Here is a 12315-nt window from a genome sequence, read left to right on the forward strand (position 1 = left end):
AAATCTCCAGGCAAGAATACTGGTGTGGGTTGCCATTCCCTTCTCCAGGGGATCTTCCTGACCCAGGGATCCCACCCAGGCCTCCTGAATTGCAGGCGGATTCTTTACCATCTGAGCCACCAGGAAAGCCCCATCATATTAAGCCACTAATTGTTAATTCGTCCCCTTGTCATTCCCTGAGGATGTTAAAGGACAGAGTGTAAGATGAGATGAACTTCTACATATCAGGCTATTGACCTCTGCAATTCTTTTTTTTTTTCTTTTCCTTCTCCTTCATAATTCTTTTCATTGTTTTTAGCCTGTGGAAAACCATCCATTATGTATTATTGTAAAGTGCTGTGTAGAGGATGTGAATTTTGATCAAAAGTCCCCTTTGATAGATAAAAGAGGATACTAATCAGGCCTAAACCTAGAGAAATAAGTGTGAGGGATCGCTCCAAGTCCTCTGTCAGCCTCTTCTAACTGTGCCCTGCAACGGAGTGATGGGGACACAGATAAGGGGAAGTGAAGAGACAGTCTGTGTGGACTTAGGGCTTTTGATCACCGATCGCACCTAGCAACTGATTCTGCACTGACCTTAGAGGTAAACAATGTCAGGACCAGAATTGCTGAATAGCTTAATAATCTCTATAGAAGGAGATTTGGAAAGTCATTATTAGCATGATCATTGACACTAAAATAAATACACTTGCTTTAAGTGTTCTGGAAGAGAAGTCACTTTAAAATGACCACGAAGAATTAGAAAGATTATATCACAAAGGAGAAAGATAGCCAAAGAGACCATTTTTACGACCACTGATTTATAATTCACTGATTGGTCTTATTACTTATGTGAATATGTGAACCATATTCATAACTCTAAATCTCTTTGATATTTTTCCAGATATTGCAATCTGTTTTCTGGAAATGGTCTTAAATAAACCAATCTGGTATTAAGATAATGAAAGAATTTAATTTTTCCTTTTTCTGTGTGCTCTGTATCATTTTTCTGTCAAACTACCTGTTGTGAGAAGCCAGATTTTAAAATTTCCATCTCATTGAAAAACTGTGTATTTGTAAAATACAAATGAAGTGCTAAGAAATGAACAGAAAAGAAAAGGTGTACAAAATACAAGCCTCAATTTTTTTTTAATTTATTTTATTGAAGTATAGTTGTTTAAAATGTTATGTTAGTTTCTGTTGTACAGAAAAGTGATTCAATTACATATATATTATATGTATAATATATGTGAATCTATATACACACACACATATATATTCCTTTTCATATTCTTTTCCATTACTGTTTACCACAGGATACTGAATATAGTTCCCTGTGCTGTGCAGTAGGACCTTACTGTTTATCCGTTCTATATGTAATAGTTGGCATCTGCTAACCCCAAACTCCCAACCCAGTCCTCCCCAGCCTCTCTTTTCCTTGGCAACCACAAGTCTGTCCGTTATGTCTGTAAGTCTGTTTCTGTTTTATAAATAAGTTCATTTGTGTCGTATTTTAAATTCCACATATAAGTGATATCATGTGATATTTGTTTTTCTCTGTCTGACTTCCTTCACATAGTATGATAATCTTTATCCATGTTGCTCTAAAAGGCATTATTTTGTTATTTTTTATGACTGAGTCATGCTCCATTATATATATATATAAATGCAGGAGACCCAAATTCAATCTCTGGGTAGGGAAGATCCCCTGGAGAAGGAAATGGCAACTCACTCCAGTATTCCTGCCTGGAGAATTCCACCAACAGAGGAGACAGGCAGGTATAGCCCGTGGGATCCAAAGAGTCAACAACGGAGCGATTAACTTTCACTTTTCATATATATGCCACATCTTCTTTATCCATCTGTTGATGGGCATTTAGGTTACCTCCATGTCTTGGCTATTGTGGATGGTGCTGTAACAAACATTGGAGTGTACGTATCTTTTTGAATTATAGTTTTGTCTGGATATATGCCCAAGATTGGGACTGCAAGATCATATGGCAATTCTATTTTTAATTTCAAGAAACCTCCATACTGTTTTCCATAGTAGCTGCTCCAATTAACATTCCCACCACCAACAATGTGAGTTCAGTTCAGTTGCTCAGTTGTGTCCAACTCTTTGTGACCCCATGGACTGCAGCACGCCAGGCTTCCCTGTCCATCACCAACTCCTGGAGCTTACTCAAACTCATGTCCATTGAGTCGGTGATGCCATCCAACCATCTCATCCTCTGTTGTCCCCTTCTCCTCCTACCTTCAATCTTTCCCAGCATCAGGGTCTTTTCAAATGAGTCATTTCTTTGCATCAGGTGGCCACAGTATTGGAGTTTCAGCTTCAGCATCAGTCCTTCCAATGAATATTCAGGACTGATTTCCTTTAGGATGGACTGGTTGGATCTCCTTGCAGTCCAAGGGACTCTCAAGAGTCTTTTCCAACACCACAGTTCAAAAGCACCAATTCTTCAGCACTCAGCTTTCTTTATAGTCCAACTCTCACATCCATACATGACTACTGGAAAAACCATAGCTTTGACTAGACAGACCTTTGTTGGCAAAGTAATGTCTCTGCTTTTTAATATGCTGTCCAGGTTGGTCATAACTTTTCTTCCAAGGAGTAAGCGTCTTTTAATTTCATGGCTGCAGTCACCATCTGCAGTGATTTTGGAGCCCAAGAAAATAAAGTCTCTCACTGTTTCCATTGTTTACCCATCTATTTGCCATGAAGTGATGGGACCAAATGCCATGATCTTAGTTTTCTGAATGTTGAGTTTTAAGCCAACTTTTTCACTCTCCTCTTTCATTTCCATCAAGAGGCTCTTTAGTTCTTCACTCTCTGCCATAAGGTGGGTGCCATCTGCATATCTGAGGTTATTGATATTTCTCCCAGCAATCTTGATTCTAGCTCATGCTTAATGTAGGAAAGCCTCAACTTTTTTAATCCTTGGATTCAATGGATGTGAAATCACTTTGTCAAAATAGTTCCTCTCAACTTCAGCACCTGACTAGCCGAGGACACATAGCAGTTTGGGAGTAGCATCTTTGCAGAAGCATGGCTCATATGTACACTGTAAGCAAGGAGGCCTTGATTCCAACCCAGTCATTTCCATCCAGTTCCTACTGGGAAAAGAACCCACCATCCCCAGCATGGTGAGGGGATGAATAAGATGAGTAAGTCCTCCTTTCCACCCCTAAAGGCCTCACAGTTGGATGCTGAATTTCTAATGAATCAGGCACTCTTGTACTCAATCCTACAGAATTTTGTTGGAAGCCTCTTTTATTGAATAATTATTTTTAAATGTAAAATCATGAATTTTATCATTTAAAAATGCCTCTTTCTCCAAAATCTTTTTCTATAACCAATTTTTGTTATTGAATAATTACCTATGTGTATTTCAATTCACATCATAGATTTTTTTCTTTTTCGTATATGCTTGGAAATTCCCTCATAGTCCTTTCTCTGTAGATTTCCTGTCTTGCTGTTCCACAAGAAAAATATGCTTGTAACTTCCCTTACTCTGCTAAACTACACTCTATTATTTCAATGTTATTTTGACTTCTAATACTATTGCTAAAAGTGATAACTTTACCTCTTAGATTACTGTTGGTTCATTTAACAAGAGTACAGTCTTTTTATGTGGTAAAGGTGAAAATATAACACAGTCCTAGATCCCCAGGGACATCTCACAAAATCTCACTTTATTAAGCTATCAAATTGGGATGTAATTATTCATTAATGAATATTTTGGTGAAATGCCACCATTGTGTGTGTGCCCGTGTTACTGTATTTGACCTCTAGTTCTAGTTCATATTTACTCAGATGATACGAGACTGTTACAAGGGACAATAAACTTTATTAGTGAAGAGATATGATGCCATTGCTGCCTCCTAATTTACCAGGCTCTCACGAGCGTAGGAAGAAATTATAAAACTTTGACAGCGTTTTGCTTCAGACGAGCTGTGAGTTATTATCTAGCGCCACTCGCTCTCCTCTGCGCTCACAAATTGATTTTGGATGATTTGTTCGGGTTTTTCCAGGTAAGGAAAATAAGCTGACGCCTGTGGGTTCCAAGGGCATCGTTCATCCCATTTTTAAATCTAGACACTGCGTTTGCCCTTTGCAAGTCCTCTACAGCTTTACAGTGTCCTCCATGAGTCCTGAAAAATAACGGCTGATCACCTGATGGCTGAACATTTCAGCCACGTTCTCCAACATAATAAACTGTTAGTCCTACACATTTGAACAACAACAACAAAAAAGGTGGAGGCAGGGAATGGCTCAGATCAATAAAATGAGACATGAAAAAGGAAAAGTTACAACCAATACCGCAGAAATACGAAGGAATGTAAGAGATCACTACCAGCAACTCTATGCCAATAAAATGGACAATCTAGAAGAAATGGATAAATTCTTTGAAAGATGTCACCTCCTAAGACTGGGCCAGAAAGAAATAGAAAATCGAACAGACCAGTTACCAGTAGTGAAATTGAATCTGTGGTTAAAAAATTCCCAACAAACAAAAGTGCATGACCAGATGGCTTCACAGGAGAATTCTACCAAACATTTAGAGAAGAGATAATACTGATCTTTCTGAACAAATCTATTCTTTCAAAATTATTTTTAAGTAGAAAGAAGCAGGAAGATGACCTCATTAACGGGATAAAGATAGAAAACCATTTACTCACAGGAGCCCATTTCGTTCCGATAAGAGAACACCGACCAAGTTTTGATGGAAAAGCTCCATTAAATGCGATTTCTAATTTTCTTATGTAAACACCAGATTGTATTCAAAGAGTGGCATGCTAATTTTGTGTTCCCTCCCACAAGGAATACAAAAAGTGAACAGCACTTGTCACTCTTACAGGATTTTAACCAGAATTGCAAACCCATGTGGCCCATAAAGAGGACCAGGCTCTTGGCTAAAAGTGGCTCAGCCCATTAGGATGAGAACCTTTATTGGGATGCTGGGAATATCACAGTTTCTGTAAGAGCTCCAAAGACATGCAGTAGATGCTAAGTGAATGAGCACACAGCCCTGGAGGTCACTTCTGCTCGGAGTCTGCCCAGGTGACCCTGTGGCCGGACTGGACCCCTGGGAGGTGCAGGCTCTTTTCCAGTTTGTGTGAGGATGCTCTCAGATGCTCCCTGCCCAAGTCAATGCTGGGTCCTCACTGGCCCAGGGGAGGGAATTTAGTGCAGAGCTCTTTTTCGATCTCCACTCACCTCTCTGGGTCCATCCAGTGAAGGGCTTCGACCTTCAGGGACACCTTGTTTTCCTGAGTCATGTCCAGGGTGTTTGCAACCCCGCCTCCCACCAGTGACAAGAACTTGAAGCACAGGCACCTCACACCCGTTCTCTGTACCTGTGTCTTCTGGTATCCAGTCCTGAAAACTAGATGTCGAGCTAGTCCTCTGGCAAGGTCACTTAATGGGTTAATTTGCTTATAAAATATTTAGGAAAAGCGGATCGGTTTCCTGAAGCAGATAGACATGTACATGAATCTGGCTAGTAGGAACCAACACTGTTGCAAGATTCCTCCTAACTTGACATATCTGAGAGAAATGGAATGCGTGTTTCCTAGGCTGCCCAAACCATCTGGGGGTGTGAGGGTGGGGAAATGACATTTCCTGAATGAAGCTCTCAGTCTCTCTGTTGAAGCGACCCCCACCCCTGCCCCCACAGCAAAAAGGGTAGGTAGGTAGAGCAGGGGTATAATATCCACCTCATCTTTAAACACCAAACACCACTTCCACGACATCATTGATAATCTAGATCAATTCAGATCTCTGAGAGGGGCGTTTATACACATGCTTATTGTTCAGTCACTAAGTCGTGTCCGACGTTGTGACTCCATGGACTGCAGCACACCAGGCTTGAGGACACACCAATTGAACACATCATCATCAATGACTAGAGAGTCAGATACTTAGCGTACTTGGACCACAACTCTGCCTGAGTAGTTTGAGAAAGTTAAGATAACTGTTTTGTTTACGTGTGTTCACTGGCATCAACTTTCTTTCCATTTGCAGGAACAAGGAAGTACATTTGGTCCCAATGTGAAAAAAAAAAAAAAGTATTTTGTCTATATTGATGGCCTGGTAGCTCAGTGGTAAAGAACTTGCCTCCCAAGGCAGGAGACATGGGTTCAATCCCTGGGTCAGGAAGGTCCCCTGTAGAAGGAAATGGCCACCCAGGCCCATATTCTTGCCTGGAGAATCCATGGACCGAGGAGCCTGGCCGGCTAGAGCCCATGGGATTGCAAAAGAGTCAGACACGACTTAGCAATGAAAACAACAACATATTGATGGCCATTCAGTGTTTCACTTTGAAAGAAAAGTGAAATCAACAACAAAGCAACAACATATTGATGGCCATTCAGTGTTTAGGTATTATTGTTAAGATACCACATACGCATTTTTGGTAAAACCTGCTGGTATGGGAAGCATGTAATTACATTTGTCAGAACTTGTATTAAGAGTTTAGTTGTAGCTACTACAGCACCTACAGATACTAGTTTTGTGATATTAAGGGAACTTAAATCTTGAACCAGAGGAAAAGAGAAATGAAAGGGAAAAGCGGAGAAAGAGAGAGACACTTGTTTTTCTTTTTTTTTACCTAATTGCAAGAAAAGAAATGGGCACTTGGCATGCCTTGAACTGAAGGCAACCTGCAGAGGCCATTGCAGGCAGCATTTTGTTGTATAATTTAATGACCCTCACATACTTCTATCAAGGTGTCTGAGGCATTTTCCCCTTTTCCTACAAATCTCATGGTAACCTTTGCTCCCCAGTGGTTTAAATCACATTCTTAAGGGATTAAACTGTTATGACAAAAGAGGAATGTTTAGATACTGGGCTCTGCAGCTGAAAATTTGTCAGATTAGAAACTGTGTATTTTATAATCTTTAGATCAAAGAAGCTCTCCATCAAAGCTTTACGTCTACTACAATATTTTCCCAACCTTTGTTGAACCTGAATTGTTTTGGATTATCTCACGTCGGGTTCACCGAGTCCGCCTAGACTAATGTGTAGGGCCAAGCTTTCTCCCAAATATTTTAAACATTCTGCATACTAAGCTCCAGGTACTTGCTGACAGAACCAAGCAGCCTGCCTTGACAGTCTTTGTAACTTCAGTCCCCCAGTGGATGCTTTTTCAGATTAGCGTGATGGATAAAACGCCGTAGGGCAACCGTTTACCTTGCATTAAGAACACAGCTCCCTGTCTTTAACCAGCTGACCAGATTGCTCCATAAAGAGACCTTTTTATAGAGTTTTTACATCTCGATGGATTAGGTATCATTACCCCGTTGGAAAAGAACAGTTCAATTTTCTCAGAAGAATGGTTTGTCAGAGCAGGGCAGTTTGTCGTTATCCATCTCTAAACCCAGCAATCATGTTTCCCAAACAGGCACAAAGCCATGATCATTCAAAGTTCAAACTGCCAATTAATTTAGAATCTGCTCCCTGAATTCCTTTATGACTGTACTGCTATGAATTCAGAAAGGCAAGCTTGAGGTCAACTTGGTGGGATCTATTATAAATATCTTTGTATGTTAAAGGAACAAAAAAAAATCGATGCCACCTTTCTTTTGACGGAAGATATTTTCAAAATTGTATTTTCAAAAATGTTTTGAAGGGGAACCCAAATTAAGATTAAGTGCTTTGAAAATCACTTTTTTGATGTAATGAAAAGGACAACACGAGGATGTAGCATGTGAAAATTTAAGTCGATGGCATTTGTCTCTGCACATTAGACATCTTCCGTTCATATATCACAGAGGTAACGTGCATTGTCAAAGAGATGAAGGACTTTATATTCCAGAAAAGAAGACGATAAATATGAATGCTGTTTCCTCTTTCAGACCATCACCTTTATTGTAACACGCTGGTATATTTCTCAAATGAGTTATGAGGATCAGTTTTGAAAGGGTGCGTCCTGAAATTTATTGTTGCTCCTAGAATTATGTTCATCATATAAAATCCACAGGAGAAATGTCTTATGTTTTTAGTATTAGGAAGAGTTGTGGGGTTTTTGTTGCAATTGCTTTGCTTAAAACTTAGGAGCGCAGTATCTCCTGTATCTGGTCATTTCCTCCCAGCTTTCTGAGTGCTAGTGTTAAGTTGCTTCAGTGGTATCTGACTCTTTGCGAACCTATGGACTGTAGCCCTCCAGGCTCCTCTGTCCATGGGATTCTCCAGGCAAGAATGCTGGAGTGGGTTATCATTTCCTCTTCCAGGGGATCTTCCCAACCCAGGGATCAAACCCCTCATCTATGTTTCCTGCTTTGGCAGGCGGGTTCTTTACCACTAGTGCCACCTGGGAACTTCTGCAGGCTGAACATTTTCAGTCTAGGTTTGCAATCTGGCTTCAGCAAGGTGTAGAGGGAGCTGGGGCCTCCCTCTGCAACCTAAAAGCCCACTCTGGATCCCTTTTTACTTTCCAACCTTTCACATTACCTTTAGATTATTTTGATTGCCTATCATTTTGTTCTTTTGGCCACGCAGAGCTGTATGCAACAAGATCTTAGTTCCCCAGCAGGGATCGAACAAGAATCCCCCACCCTGAGACCACAGAGTCTTTTTTTTGAGTTTATTTTCAAGTGACCAACACACGTGAGAAGATGCTCAACATCACTCATTATTAGAGAAATGCAAATTAAAACTACAATGAGGTATCCCCTCACTCCTGTCAGGATGGCCATCATCAAAAAATCTACAAACATTAAATGCTGGAGAGGATGTGGAGAAAAGGGAACCCTCTTGGACTGTTGGTGGGAATGTAAATTCATACAGTTACTGTGGAGAATGGTAGGGAGCACAAAGACTTAGCCCCTGGATCACCAGAGAAGTCGTTTTATTACCCATCTTAATTAACTTTGTTATATTGTATAGGTTTTCATAAGTTAACATCCTCTTGGGAACAAGTAAAGGGTAAAACAAGAAAAATAGGACTTTTTTTAAGGGTAAATAATCATGTGAAATAAAGGCAAAGATTGAATATGTGCAGATATATGACATCAGTAGAAGCTCCTTGCCCTAGTCTAGAGTGGATCCCAGGAGATCCTCCTATTTTATCAGGAGACTCTCAGCAGTGTAAGCCTGTCCAGAGTCCCCCAGCAATGTTGGGGACCTTGCCTTGTCCTCCAAACCAGCCATCTGGACAACGACAAGCCTTCCCCTATAAAGGTCTGTACTACAAGAAGTTTCATGGTGTCAGGAAATGCCCTCCTTGTTCTCAAGGAGGCAGCACTTTGCTGAGGGAGACATCAAATGTACAAAAGTAGAATTCCTTTTGAGACAACTAACACTGATGTTGACCTGGACATGACTGACTAGTTCTGCAGAGGTATTTTTGTGTCTTCAGGAAAATGAACTGCTGGGATGGTTGAGGAGCAAGAACTAGGAGACTGAGGAAATCACTGGCATCTTAACTCAGGGGTCAAGGAGAATGTGGGAGGCAGTCGTGGGTACTGGCCATGCCTGCAGCCCGGATAGCATCGGGAGGTTTAGGATATCTGGCTTTTCCCCAAGTTAGGGTCATCAGAAGTCTTAGCTGGTTCAGTTTGGGGAAATGTTGTTGTTTTCTAAATAAAAAGTAGAAGAGAGGATTAAAATGACAGAATGTAGGAAATAACCAGTGACAACTTTGAAAATTAATGCCCCTAACAGCTGTGATTTATTCAGTAGTAGTTTGTCCTTGCTCTCCATTTGGTAGCCCCTGTGATCTATAATCCTCATGGCCATCCTGAGATGTAATCATCAGTATTCCTGATTTATAGATGAACCAAACACACAGACACACTGACGTGTGGTCCCTCAGCAAACTGCAACACAAGTGAGGCTTGAATCCAGGTCTCTCTGATTACAAAGACCATTCTCTTAACCACTCAATAATGTATTTCATGGGGTATTTTATGTTGACTCCCATGAATACATACCACTTTCATGCTGTTTTTAAGCTTTATGGAAATTTGCCAATTCTGGATATTTCACATAAATTAATCATACAATATATGGTCTCTTGTGACCAGTTCCTTTCATTTAGCATACTGTTTTCAAGGTTCATCCATAGAGTAACAACTATCACAGTATTCCTTGTAATTGCCTATTAATGCCTTTACCATATTTACTTACCCTTCCATCAATTGATAGACATTGCTTCCACTTTTTGGCTATTATGAATCATGCTACTCCGAACATGTGTACACAGTTGGGGTGGACATACACTTTCATTTCTCTTGGCTGAACACCTAGGAGTGGACATGCTTGATAACATGAAACTCTGTGTTTAACATTTGGATGAACCACCAGACTGTTTATGGAATAGCGGCACCATTTTCTCCACATCCTTGTCTTTGCCTTTTTGATTCTAGTCATTCTAGCGTGTGCATGTGTGCATGTGTGTGTGTGCATGTGTGTGTGTGTGTATGTGTGTGAAGTGGGATCTCACTGTGCTTTTGATTTACATTTCCATAAGGGCTGATGATGCTGAGCATCTTTTCATGTGCTTATTGGTCATTTGGACCCTGCTGCAGCCTGCCCCTCCAGGAAGGCTCCGCAGCCCTAGACTGGGGCTGGGGGGAGAGGAATGTCTTCATGCAGGTTTGCATCCTCCTGCAGTGGCACCTCCGTTGTGGTGAGCTAAAGACGGTGGGGAGTGGGGATAGTGAAGTGGATCATGGCTCAAATGCCACAGACTCCTGGTGCTCATATTGAAACTTAGTTGGTTGTGGTTCCATCGCTCATGTCCGACTCTTTGGAACCCCATGGACTGCAGGGCGTCAGGCTCCCCTGTCCTTCCCTGTCCCCGGAGTTTGCTCAAATTCATGTCCGTTGAGTCAGTGATGCCACATCACCATCTCATCCTCTGCCACCCTCTCCTCCTTTGGCTTTCAATATTTCCTAGCATCAGGGTCTTTTCCAATGAGTCAGTTCTTTGCATCAGGTGGCCAGAGTACTGAAGTTTCAGCTTCAGCATCAGTCCTTCCAATGAATATTCAGGACTGATCTCCTTGAGAATGGACTGGTTGGATCTCCTTGCAGTCCAAGGGGCTCTCAAGAATCTTCTCCAACACCACAGTTCGAAAGCATTTTACATGGATAACACTAATGCTGAGGAGAAATGGATGCTAGACCAGAGGGAGAAAAATCTGGGGCCAAGAAGATGAATGAGGAGTTCATGACTATAGTCTAGGACAGTTAGTGTGAGTCCCTGAACTTGAGGAGCACCAGTGGAAATGAGGATGAATTTAGGGCTGAAAGTTCTCCAGAGTCAGGGAGACTTGGTTGTTGCTTAGTTGCTCTGTCATGTCCAGCTTTTTGCGACCGCATGGACTGTAGTCCACCAGGCTCCTCTGTCCATAGAATTTTCCAGGCAAAAATACTGGAGCAGGTTGCCATTTCCTTTCCCACTGGCTCTTCCCAACCCAGGAATCGAACCTGTGTCTCCTGCTTGGCAGGCGAATTCTTTACCACTGAGCTAGGTAGAGGTGATGTACTTTATTGCGTTTCTGGGCAGCAGAGGACCTAAGGCTGGCTCTGCACTTTCTAGTTTGTGACCAGGTTTGTGGCAACTTCACTGGCACTTGGGAGGTATGAGCCCCTGCCCCCTGCGACATGGCGTCTGAGTCTCTGCAGCACAGCTGTGAGGAAAAGTCTAATAAGAACTTTAAAATATGACCCTCAAAGGCCAAGTGAGAGTAAGTGCCTGAGGAAACAAATAGAGACTCAGCATAAAGTTGGAAATGGAAGACACAAGATGGAATCAGATTTATTGTCACCTGACCCTCAGCGTTCTCATGTGAAAAAGTAGGTTCTAGTTAAGATCCCACATATCATCTCTAAAGACATCTAACTCATTTTTTAGCACTTCTTTCCTTTTAAATTATTTTATTATTGTTATTTTATTTAGTTTTATTTTTTACCTGTGCAGAGAGGCACGTGAGATCTTAGTTCCTCCACCAGGGATGGAACCCATGGCCCCCTGCATTGGAAACGCAGAGTCCTTACCACTGGACCACCAGGAAAGTCTCAAGACATCTAACTCCCTACAGATCAGTGACAGTTGACTATTAACCAGACACCAAAATTGTCACCAAAATTGTCATTTTGTAAGCTCCTTAGAGCAGGAAGTGAAAACTGGGAAAATTGGAGATTGTTATTTATGGATGAATCGGGCATCAGAAATCTTTTCCACGATACCCCTCACAGACCCCCAAACCGTGGTTCTTCCTCCAGCTCCTGCCTTGATTGACACGCTTCCTTTCGCCATGTCACCACCCCAGGAAGGCTCTTTCGAGCCCTTCTCAGTGACTGTCGAATGGAGCAAACCCGGGTTC

General features: G+C 41.6%; 1 long non-coding RNA gene across 3 annotated transcripts in view; it reads left to right on the forward strand.

Moving 5' to 3' along the window:
* Window positions 1-12315, forward strand: part of LOC145529807 (uncharacterized) — a 373203-nt gene that overhangs the window by 301438 nt on the left and 59450 nt on the right. The gene's annotated exons all lie outside the window — the stretch shown is intronic.

This window comes from Giraffa tippelskirchi, chromosome 12 (genome assembly GCF_054371585.1).
Source record: "Giraffa tippelskirchi isolate mGirTip1 chromosome 12, T2T-mGirTip1v1.2.pri, whole genome shotgun sequence".
NCBI lineage: Eukaryota > Metazoa > Chordata > Mammalia > Artiodactyla > Giraffidae > Giraffa > Giraffa tippelskirchi.